This window comes from Pseudophryne corroboree, chromosome 2 (assembly GCF_028390025.1).
Source record: "Pseudophryne corroboree isolate aPseCor3 chromosome 2, aPseCor3.hap2, whole genome shotgun sequence".
Lineage (NCBI taxonomy): Eukaryota > Metazoa > Chordata > Amphibia > Anura > Myobatrachidae > Pseudophryne > Pseudophryne corroboree.
In genome coordinates this window covers 84,261,511-84,273,366 of record NC_086445.1, presented here as the reverse complement: position 1 = coordinate 84,273,366, position 11,856 = coordinate 84,261,511, and the positions used below count along the sequence as shown (strand labels likewise).

Genomic DNA, 11,856 nt, shown 5'->3' with positions numbered 1-11,856 from the left:
CTAGTGTGCACCCTTCTCGGCCGGGCACAAAAATCTAACTGAGGCTTGGAGGAGGGTCATAGGGGGAGGAGCCAGTGCACACCAGGTAGTCCTAAAGCTTTACTTTTGTGCCCAGTCTCCTGCGGAGCCGCTATTCCCCATGGTCCTTACGGAGTTCCCAGCATCCACTAGGACGTCAGAGAAAACAGAATACGCTTCCTGCCCCATTAGCATATCATGGTACAGCCTCTGCGTCTCTGCTACTGCGTCCATCTCTTAATCAGGCCCTTAGTTCCTCTTGTTGCATCTGCAAATGTACTGTACACTGTGATCAGCTTCTGGCTATGCTGAGTGCCCGGTCACAGCGTGCCCCACTCACACCCCAGCCAGAATCATGTGCAGTTACAGCAGTCAGGGGACACAGCAAGCAGGTAGGTAGAGGTGAGACATGAAGGCAGGGCCGTAAGTAGGTGTGTGCCGGCGGTGCCTGTCACACATTGCAGGTACACTGAGGACGCAGGACCGCCAGCAACACGAAGGCAGCACACACACAGAGCATCAGACAGCATAGCGGGCGGGAGGGGGTTAATGGAAGGCGGCTGCTCTACACGTGAGAGACACGGAGATACAATGTAACCAGCTACAGGGTGGCGGGAACCCGCGCTCTCTGCTCCTCCTCCTATCTGTGAGTGACACGGGGGTGGGCGCTGCACAGGGGGCGGGGAGGAGCAGCACGGGGGGCGGTGACCCGTGTAACGCTGAGGGACAAGGGGGGGGGCTGCACAGGGTGCGGGGAGGAGCGGCACAGGGGGGCGTGCGCAGCACAGGGGGCGGGGAGGAGCGGCACAGGGGGGCAGGGAGAAGCGGCTCAGGGGGGCGGGGAGAAGCGGCACAGGGGGCGGGCGCAGAACAGGGGGCGGGGAGGAGCAGCACAGGGGGGCGGGCGCAGCACAGGGGGCGGGGAGGAGCAGCACAGGGGGGCGGCGGCTGCGTTAACTGTTTCAGTTTCATTTAAACTGCGACAGGACCGTCACCTGGAGGCCAGGAGCATCTGTACCCTCACCCGACCCGTAAGTAGCATCTCCTGCCTCGCTGCACCCGGCTGTTACATACCCTGTGATGCTGGCACTGCGCTCTGGGGTTATTCACCCTGTGATGCTGGCACTGCACCTTAGGTACCCTCTGATGTTGGCACCGCACCTTGGGGTTACGAATCCTGTGATGGTGGCAGTGCACCCTGGGGTTACATACCCTGTAATTCTGGCCCCGTACCCTAGCGTTAGATACCCTGAGATGTTGGCACCACACCCTGGGTAACATACCCTCTGATGCTGGCACCACACCCTGGGTAACATACCCTCTGATGCTGGCACCGCATCCTGGGGTTACTTTTGAGGTGTTGTAATATTGCTAATTGTTTGTTTCAGGTTCTAATAAATCACATGGGTTGGTGTAGTGGTTAGCATTACTGCCTCACAGCACTTATGGCAGTAACTGTGTGGGGTTTGTCTGTTCTTCCTAAGTGCTCTGGTTTCCTCCAACACTCCAAAAACGTATCAGTAGACAAATTGGCTTCTGACTAAAAAAATGTGTGTGTGTGCGTGTAGTAAGGAATTTAGGGGCTAATTCAGTACTGATTGCTATTGTGATCCCCTGCGCAGTTTCCAAAATGTTGTGAAACCACGCAGGACCCATTCTGCGCATGTGCAGAGTGGTTCCTGCGTGTTCGCAGGCAGCTCCCTGTAAGCCTCTGGCTGGCCGTTCGGGGGCAGGGATGGCCAGTGTTACCGGGAGTGGCAAGGCCAAGGTCTGCGTCTAGAGATGCAGATTTCTTGCCTGCTGCGTAAGCTGAGGCTTGCTCAGGTGGCCGTTTCAGTCACTATGTTAATCCCAGGCTTGGACCGCAAATGCTGCAAGGAGGTAACCCCTACTACGGGTGTAGTACTGCTAACCGGCGGACTCCTGATTGCCGGTCAGCTTACCGACGCCGGGATCCCGGCGGGGAGGGGCGAGTGCAGCAAGCCCGTTGCGGGCTCGGTGGCGACCTGCGGTCACACGGGTTCTATTAACACTCTATGGGTGTCGTGGACACCCACGAGTGGAAATAGTCCCTGTTGGTCGGTATAGTGACCCGTCGGGCTGGTGGAGGAGGTCATTTGACTGTCGGTCAGCTGACCGGCGGTCACATGAATACCACCCCCTACTACTGTATTTGCATTTTTAGTGGTTGCATTTGCAAAGCTGCCTGCGTGCAAACACCCTAACATCTGCCCTGCTCACAGAGAGAAGGGTAGTGTATCATCACACTACAGAGCTCATTTTTTTGTGTTGATAAAGGTTAGTACAAACAGCTCAGAGAGGATTGGAAAATTGCATCCAGTAATCATAGTGGCTGGGATATACTAAAGGAAACATGCAGTAAAACCCCAGTTTTCGGGGTGTTTACCGCATTTTCAAATGTACTAACCCCTGGCCGCCCGCTTACTGTTGCGGTGGGTAACGCCAGCTTTTTTGGGCATTACCCTATAGAAGCCTATGGGCTTTTACCGCATCCAGACGCCTCCGCGGCCCAGCGCCACTCACTTCGGCCCCCCTCACCTGTGTGCTGGCAGCCTCCCGGCGCACTCCCGGATCACCCAACCTCCTCCTCCCCCAGCAACACAAGCAGCTGTTCTTCAGGCTGTGGAGAGGAGCAGGAGGAGCCTGGGACTGGCTGCAGACGTCACCTCCCGGGGAGCAGCTCTTATCGCATAGCGATACTAATCGCATATTAATACATATGCCATAAGTACCATTGCAAATTGTGGCGGAATGTATTCCACATTTCTCTAACGTCCTAGTGGATGCTGGGGACTCCGTCAGGACCATGGGGAATAGCGGGCTCCGCAGGAGACAGGGCACATCTAAAAAAGCTTTTAGGTCACATGGTGCGTACTGGCTCCTCCCCCTATGACCCTCCTCCAAGCCTCAGTTAGGTTTTTGTGCCCGTCCGAGAGGGTGCAATCTAGGTGGCTCTCTTAAAGAGCTAGTTAGAAAAGTTTTTTTTTAGGTTTCTAATCAGTGTCTCCTGCTGGCGACAGGAGCACTGCAACGAGGGACTTAGGGGAGAGACTTGCAACTCACCTGCCTGCAGGAGGATTGAAGTCTTAGGCTACTGGACACTGAGCTCCAGAGGGAGTCGGAACACAGGTCAGCCTGGGGTTCGTCCCGGAGCCGCGCCGCCGATCCCCCTTACAGACGCTGAAGAACGGCAGAACGGAGGTCCGGAAACAGGCGGCAGAAGACTTCAGTCTTCATAGAGGTAGCGCACAGCACTGCAGCTGTGCGCCATTGTTGCTACACGGCTCACGGATCTCGGTCACGGAGGGTGCAGGGCGCTGCTGGGGGCGCCCTGGGCAGCAATATAGAGTACCTTAGAGGCAAATAAATACATCACATATAGCCATTAAGGCTATATGTATGTATTTAACCCAGGCCAGTTTATTAGAAAAACCGGGAGAAAAGCCCGCCGGAAAAGGGGCGGAGCTTATTCTCCTCAGCACTCGGCGCCATTTTCCTGCACGGCTCCGCTGGTGAGGAAGGCTCCCACGACTCTCCCCTGCACTGCACTACAGAAACAGGGTAACAAAGAGAGGGGGGGCATAAATTGGCGATATAAATATATATTGAGAGCGCATATATAAAAACAACACCTTCTAGGGTTGTTATATACTGTATAGCGCTTTTGGTCTCACTGTGTGGCTGCTGTGTGTGTCGGTACGTGTGTGTCGACATGTATGAGGACGAAGTTGGTGTGGAGGCAGAGCAATTGCCGATGATGGTAATGTCACCCCCTAGGGAGTCGACACCGGAATGGATGGCTTTGGTTATGGAATTACGTGATAATGTCAGCACATTACAAAAGTCAGTTGACGAAATGAGACGCCCGGCAAACCAGTTAGTACCGGTTCAGGCATCTCAGACACCGTCAGGGGCTGTAAAACGTCCCTTACCTCAGTCAGTCGACACGGGTACCGACACAGATGAATCTAGTGTCGACGGTGAGGAAGTAAACGTATTTTCCAATAGGGCCACACGTTATATGATCACGGCAATGAAGGAGGCTTTGCAGCTCTCTGATACTACTGGTACCTCAAAAAGGGGTATTATGTGGGGGGTGAAAAAACTACCTGTATTTTTCCCAGAATCAGAGGAATTGAATGATGTGTGTGATGAAGCGTGGGTTACCCCCGATAGAAAAATGCTAATTTCAAAGAAGTTGTTGGCATTATACCCTTTCCCACCAGAGGTTAGGGCGCGCTGGGAATCACCCCCTAAGGTGGATAAGGCGCTCACACGTTTATCAAAGCAAGTGGCGTTGCCGTCTCCTGATACGGCCGCCCTCAAGGATCCAGCAGATAGGAGGCTGGAAACTACACTGAAGAGTATATACACACATACGGGTGTTATACTGCGACCGGCAATAGCCTCAGCCTGGATGTGCAGTGCTGGGGTAGTGTGGTTGGATTCTCTGACTGAAAATATTGAGACCCTGGATAGGGACAGTATTTTATTGACTCTAGAGCAATTAAAGGATGCTTTTCTTTATATGCGAGATGCTCAGAGGGATGTTTGTACTCTAGCATCAAGAGTAAGCGCGATGTCCATATCTGCTAGAAGAAGTTTATGGACGCGACAGTGGTCAGGTGATGCGGATTCCAAGAGGCATATGGAAGTATTGCCATATAAAGGAGAGGAATTGTTTGGGGTCGGTCTTTCGGACCTGGTGACCACGGCAACTGCCGGCAAATCCACCTTTTTACCTCAGACCCCTTCACAACAGAAAAAGACACCGTCTTTTCAGCCGCAGTCCTTTCGCTCCTATAAAAAGCGACCAAAAGGACAGTCTTATCTGCCGAGAGGCAGAGGAAAGGGTAAGAAAGGGCAGCACGCAGCCCCTGCCCAGGAACAGAAGCCCGCCCCGGCTTCTACAAAGCCATCAGCATGACGCTGGGGCTTTACAAGCGGACCCAGGAACGGTGGGGGGTCGACTCAAGATTTTCAGCAATCAATGGGCTCACTCACAAGTGGACCCGTGGGTCCTGCAGATAATATCTCAGGGTTACATGCTGGAGTTCGAAAGGTTTCCCCATCGCCGGTTCCTAAAGTCTGCTTTACCAACGTCTCCCTCAGAAAGGACGTCGGTTTTGGAAGCCATTCACAAGCTGTATTCTCAGCAGGTGATAGTCAAGGTACCCCTCCTACAACAGGGAAAGGGGTATTATTCCACACTATTTGTGGTACCGAAGCCGGACGGTTCGGTAAGACCTATTCTAAATCTGAAATCCTTGAACCTGTACATACAGAAATTCAAGTTCAAAATGGAGTCACTCAGAGCAGTGATAGCGAATCTGGAAGACGGGGACTTCATGGTGTCCCTGGACATAAAGGATGCTTATCTGCATGTCCCAATTTACCCCTCACACCAAGGGTATCTCAGGTTCGTGATACAAGACTGTCATTATCAGTTTCAAACGATGCCGTTTGGTTTGTCTACGGCCCCTCGGGTCTTTACCAAGGTAATGACCGAAATGATGGTTCTTCTACGAAGAAAAGGCGTATTAATTATCCCTTACTTGGACGATCTCCTGATAAGGGCAAAGTCCAGAGAACAGCTGGAAGTCGGTGTAGCACTAACCCAGGTAGTGCTCCAGCAACACGGGTGGATTCTGAATCTTCCAAAATCTCAATTGACCCCGACAACTCGTCTGCTGTTCCTGGGAATGATTCTGGACACGGTTCAGAAAAAGGTGTTTCTCCCGGAGGAAAAAGCAAGGGAGTTATCCGAACTTGTCAGGAACCTCCTAAAACCAGGAACGGTGTCAGTACATCAATGCACAAGAGTCCTGGGAAAGATGGTGGCTTCGTACGAAGCGATTCCATTCGGCAGATTCCATGCACGGACATTTCAGTGGGATCTGCTGGACAAATGGTCCGGATCGCATCTGCACATGCATCAGCGGATAGCACTGTCACCAAGAACAAGGTTGTCTCTCCTGTGGTGGCTGCAGACTGCCCATCTGTTAGTGGGCCGCAGATTCGGCATACAGGACTGGGTCCTGGTGACTACGGATGCCAGCCTACGAGGTTGGGGAGCAGTCACAAAGGGAAGAAATTTCCAGGGCGTGTGGTCAAGCCTGGAGACGTCTCTTCACATAAATATACTGGAGCTAAGAGCGATCTACAATGCTCTAAGTCTGGCAAAACCGCTGCTTCAGGGTCAGCCGGTGTTGATCCAGTCCGACAACATCACGGCAGTCGCCCACGTAAACCGACAAGGCGGCACGAGAAGCAGGAGTGCAATGGCAGAAGCGGCAAGGATTCTGCGCTGGGCGGAGAATCATGTCATAGCACTGTCAGCAGTGTTCATCCCGGGAGTGGACAACTGGGAAGCAGATTTCCTCAGCAGACACGACCTTCACCCGGGAGAGTGGGGACTTCATCCAGAAGTTTTCCACATGATTGTGAACCGTTGGGAAAAACCAAAGGTAGACATGATGGCGTCTCGCCTCAACAAAAAATTGGACAGGTATTGCGCCAGGTCAAGAGACCCTCAGGCAATAGCTGTGGACGCTCTGGTAACACCGTGGGTGTACCAATCAGTGTATGTGTTCCCTCCTCTGCCTCTCATACCAAAGGTGCTGAGAATTATACGGAAAAGAGGAGTAAGAACGATATTGGTGGCTCCGGACTGGCCAAGGAGAACTTGGTATCCGGAACTTCAAGAGATGCTCACGGAGGATCCGTGGCCTCTACCTCTGAGAAGGGATCTGCTTCAGCAGGGACCTTGTATGTTCCAAGACTTACCGCGTCTGCGTTTGACGGCATGGCGGTTGAACGCCGGATTCTAAAAGAAAAGGGCATTCCAGAGGAAGTTATTCCTACCTTGATTAAGGCTAGGAAGGAAGTGACTGTACAACATTATCACCGCATTTGGCGAAAATATGTTGCGTGGTGTGAGGCCAAGAAGGCTCCAACGGAAGAATTTCAATTGGGTCGATTCTTACATTTCCTGCAAGCAGGATTGTCTATGGGCCTAAAATTGGGGTCTATTAAAGTTCAAATTTCGGCCTTATCAATTTTCTTCCAGAAGGAATTGGCGTCAGTGCCTGAAGTACAAACTTTTGTCAAAGGTGTACTACATATACAACCCCCAATAGTGCCTCCAGTGGCACCGTGGGATTTGAACGTGGTTCTAAATTTTCTCAAATCTCATTGGTTTGAGCCGTTAAAATCGGTAGAATTAAAATACCTTACATGGAAGGTAACCATGCTGTTGGCCCTGGCTTCTGCCAGGAGAGTTTCAGAGTTGGCAGCTTTGTCATACAAGAGCCCATATCTGATATTCCATTCGGACAGGGCAGAATTGAGGACGCGTCCTCAATTTCTCCCTAAGGTGGTTTCGGCATTTCACTTAAACCAGCCTATTGTGGTGCCTGCGGCTACTAGCGACTTGGAGGACTCCAAGTTACTGGACGTTGTCAGAGCATTAAAAATATATATTTCAAGGACAGCTGGAGTCAGAAAAACTGACTCGTTGTTTACATTGTATGCACCCAACAAGATGGGTGCTCCTGCGTCTAAACAGACGATTGCACGTTGGATCTGTAGCACAATCCAACTTGCACATTCTGTGGCAGGCGTGCCACAGCCTAAATCTGTAAAGGCCCACTCCACAAGGAAGGTGGGCTCATCTTGGGCGGCTGCCCGAGGAGTCTCGGCATTACAACTTTGCCGAGCAGCTACGTGGTCAGGGGAGAACACGTTTGTAAAATTTTACAAATTTGATACTCTGGCTACAGAGGACCTGGAGTTTTCTCATTCGGTGCTGCAGAGTCATCCGCACTCTCCCGCCCGTTTGGGAGCTTTGGTATAATCCCCATGGTCCTGACGGAGTCCCCAGCATCCACTAGGACGTTAGAGAAAATAAGAATTTACTTACCGATAATTCTATTTCTCATAGTCCGTAGTGGATGCTGGGCGCCCATCCCAAGTGCGGATTGTCTGCAATACTTGTACATAGTTATTGTTACAAAAATCGGGTTATTATTGTTGTGAGCCATCTTTTTAGAGGCTACTTCGTTTTGTTATCATACTGTTAACTGGGTTCAGATCACAAGTTGTATGGTGTGATTGGTGTGGCTGGTATGAGTCTTACCCGGGATTCAAGATCCTTCCTTATTGTGTACGCTCGTCCGGGCACAGTACCTAACTGAGGCTTGGAGGAGGGTCATAGGGGGAGGAGCCAGTACGCACCATGTGACCTAAAAGCTTTTTTAGATGTGCCCTGTCTCCTGCGGAGCCCGCTATTCCCCATGGTCCTGACGGAGTCCCCAGCATCCACTACGGACTATGAGAAATAGAATTATCGGTAAGTAAATTCTTATTTTCTCTAACGTCCTAGTGGATGCTGGGGACTCCGAAAGGACCATGGGGAATAGCGGCTCCGCAGGAGACTGGGCACAAAGTAAAAGCTTTAGGACTAGCTGGTGTGCACTGGCTCCTCCCCCTATGACCCTCCTCCAAGCCTCAGTTAAGATTTTGTGCCCGAACGAGAAGGGTGCAATCTAGGTGGCTCTCCTGAGCTGCTTAGAGTAAAAGTTTAAATAGGTTTTTTATTTTCAGTGAGACCTGCTGGCAACAGGCTCACTGCATCGAGGGACTAAGGGGAGAAGAAGCGAACTCACCTGCGTGCAGAGTGGATTGGGCTTCTTAGGCTACTGGACATTAGCTCCAGAGGGACGATCACAGGCCCAGCCATGGATGGGTCCCCGAGCCGCGTCGCCGGCCCCCTTACAGATGCTGAAGCAAGAAGAGGTCCATAAATCGTCGGCAGAAGACTTTCCTGTCTTCATAAGGTAGCGCACAGCACTGCAGCTGTGCGCCATTGCTCTCAGCACACTTCACACTTCGGTCACTGAGGGTGCAGGGCGCTGGGGGGGGGCGCCCTGGGAAGCAATGAATTTACCTTATTTGGCAAAAAAATACATCACATATAGCTCCTGGGCTATATGGATGTATTTAACCCCTGCCAGTTTTCCAGAAAAAAGCGGGAGAAGAGCCCGCCGTGAAGGGGGCGGGGCCTATCTCCTCAGCACACAGCGCCATTTTTCCCACACAGCTCCGCTGGTAGGAAGGCTCCCAGAATCTCCCCTGCATCCTGCAACTACAGAAACAGGGTAAAAAAGAGAGGGGGGCACTTATTTGGCAAAATAACAGATATAAGCAGCTATAAGGGATAGACACTTATTGTAAGGTTGTCCCTATACATATATAGCGCTCTGGTGTGTGCTGGCAAACTCTCCCTCTGTCTCCCCAAGGGGCTAAGTGGGTCCTGTCCTCTATCAGAGCATTCCCTGTGTGTGTGCTGGGTGTCGGTACGTGTGTGTCGACATGTATGAGGAGGAAAATGATGTGGAGGCGGAGCAATTGCCTATAATGGTGATGTCACCCCCTAGGGAGTCGACACCTGAATGGATGGCCGTAATTAAGGAATTACGTGACAGTGTCGGCACGTTACAGAAAACTGTTGACGACATGAGACAGCCGGCAGCTCAGTTAGTGCCTGTCCAGGCGTCTCAAACACCGTCAGGGGCTATTAAACGCCCGTTACCTCAGTGGGTCGACACGGACACAGACACTGACTCCAGTGTCGACGGTGAAGAAACAAACGTATTTTCCAGTAGGGCCACACGTTACATGATCACGGCAATGAAGGAGGTTTTGCACATCTCTGATACTGCAAGTACCACAAAAAGGGGTATTATGTGGGGTGTGAAAAAACTACCCGTAGTTTTTCCTGAATCAGATGAATTGAATGAAGTGTGTGATGAAGCGTGGGTTACCCCCGACAAAAAACTGCTAATTTCTAAAAAATTATTGGCACTATATCCCTTCCCACCAGAGGTTAGGGCTCGTTGGGAAACACCCCCTAGGGTGGATAAGGCGCTCACACGCTTATCAAAACAAGTGGCGTTACCGTCTCCAGAAACGGCCGCCCTTAAGGAGCCAGCAGATAGGAGGCTGGAAAATATCCTTAAAAGTATATACACACATACTGGTGTTATACTGCGACCAGCAATCGCCTCAGCCTGGATGTGCAGTGCTGGGGTGGCTTGGTCGGATTCCCTGACTGAAAATATTGATACCCTGGACAGGGACAATATATTATTGACTATAGAGCATTTAAAGGATGCATTCCTATATATGCGAGATGCACAGAGAGACATTTGCACTCTGGCATCAAGAGTAAGTGCGATGTCCATTTCTGCCAGAAGAGGATTATGGACGCGACAGTGGTCAGGGGATGCGGATTCCAAACGGCATATGGAAGTATTGCCGTATAAAGGGGAGGAGTTATTTGGGGGCGGTCTATCGGACCTGGTGGCCACGGCAACGGCTGGGAAATCCACCTTTTTACCCCAAGTCACCTCGCAGCAGAAAAAGATACCGTCTTTTCAGGCTCAGTCCTGTCGTCCCCATAAGGGCAAGCGGGCAAAAGGCCACTCATATCTGCCCCGGGGCAGAGGAAGGGGAAAAAGACTGCAACAGACAGCTTCTTCCCACGACCAGAAGCCCTCCCCCGCTTCTGCCAAGTCCTCAGCATGACGCTGGGGCCTTACAAGCGGACTCAGGCACGGTGGGGGCCCGTCTCAAGAATTTCAGCGCGCAGTGGGCTCACTCGCAAGTGGACCCCTGGATCCTGCAGGTAGTATCCAGTGATTGCGCTGAGACGAAAAAAAAGTGGGTCCCAGGGACCCCTCACTTTTAAAAATTGGGGTCCTAACTGTCCTTTTGTGGGTCCCATCGGAATGAAGGTTCTTATTAATTATTCAAATATAAAAACACAACAACAAAACAAAAACTTAGGCGTCTGGCTTTGTGGGGAAGGGGCTTGGCCACATAATAGTGGCAATTCACATTACACCACACAGTAGTGCCGCTTATACACATTGCACCAGGTAGAACCTCCTATACACACTGCGCCAGGCAGAGCACATTATACGCATTGCACCAGGTAGAGCACATTATAGACATTGCACCAAGCAGAACCACCTATACACATTGTGCCAGGCAGAGCACGCTATACACTTTGCGCCAGGCAGAGCACGCTATACACTTTGCTCCAGGCAGAGCACGCTATACACTTTGCGCCAGGTATAACCAGCTATACACATTGCGCCTGGCAGAGCACGTTATACACATTGCGCCTGGCAGAGCACGTTATATACATTGCGCCAGGCAGAGTACATTATATACATTGCGCCAGGCAGAGTACATTATATACATTGCGCCAGACAGAGCACGTTATACACTTTGCGACAGACAGAGCACGTTATACACTTTGCGACAGACAGAGCACGTTATACACTTTGCGACAGACAGAGCACGTTATACACTTTGCGACAGACAGAGCACGTTATACACTTTGCGCCAGGCAGAGCACGTTATATACATTGTGCCAGGCAGAGCACGTTATATACATTGCGCCAGTCAGAGTACGTTATATACATTGCACCAGGTAGAACCACCTATACAACCACTGAGCCAGGCAGATCACGTTATACATTTTAAACGGGGAGAAGCTGCGGGCAGCGCGATTGAATGGGGAGAAGCTACCAGTGGTGATTTGATGGCAAGAGAGGCACTGAAACAGTATTATTAGCAGAGACACACTGGTCACTCAGAGACCTCTCTGCTTGTAGTGCGTAAAACGCGATATAGCGCATATTTTGCAATCAGTGACTATAGTGGGAAGAGAGTGAGGTGGGTGTAGGGGGAAGAGAGAGGGGGGCTGTAGGGGGAATAGAGAAACTGACTGAGGGGGGAGACAGAGAA

At 51.3% G+C, this 11,856-nt stretch overlaps 1 protein-coding gene across 2 annotated transcripts in view; it reads left to right on the top strand.

Annotated features, from left to right (window-relative positions):
- The first annotated feature begins 944 nt into the window (after positions 1–944).
- The window catches only part of CCDC82 (coiled-coil domain containing 82), a 178,644-nt gene continuing 167,732 nt past the window's right edge, over positions 945–11,856 (top strand). Inside the window, exon 1 of one of the 2 annotated variants that reach the window (XM_063951491.1) lies at positions 945–1,049. The gene's annotated coding sequence lies outside the window, so the exon portion shown is untranslated. The remainder of the gene's footprint in view (positions 1,050–11,856) is intronic. The other variant, XM_063951492.1, reaches the window with a different exon arrangement.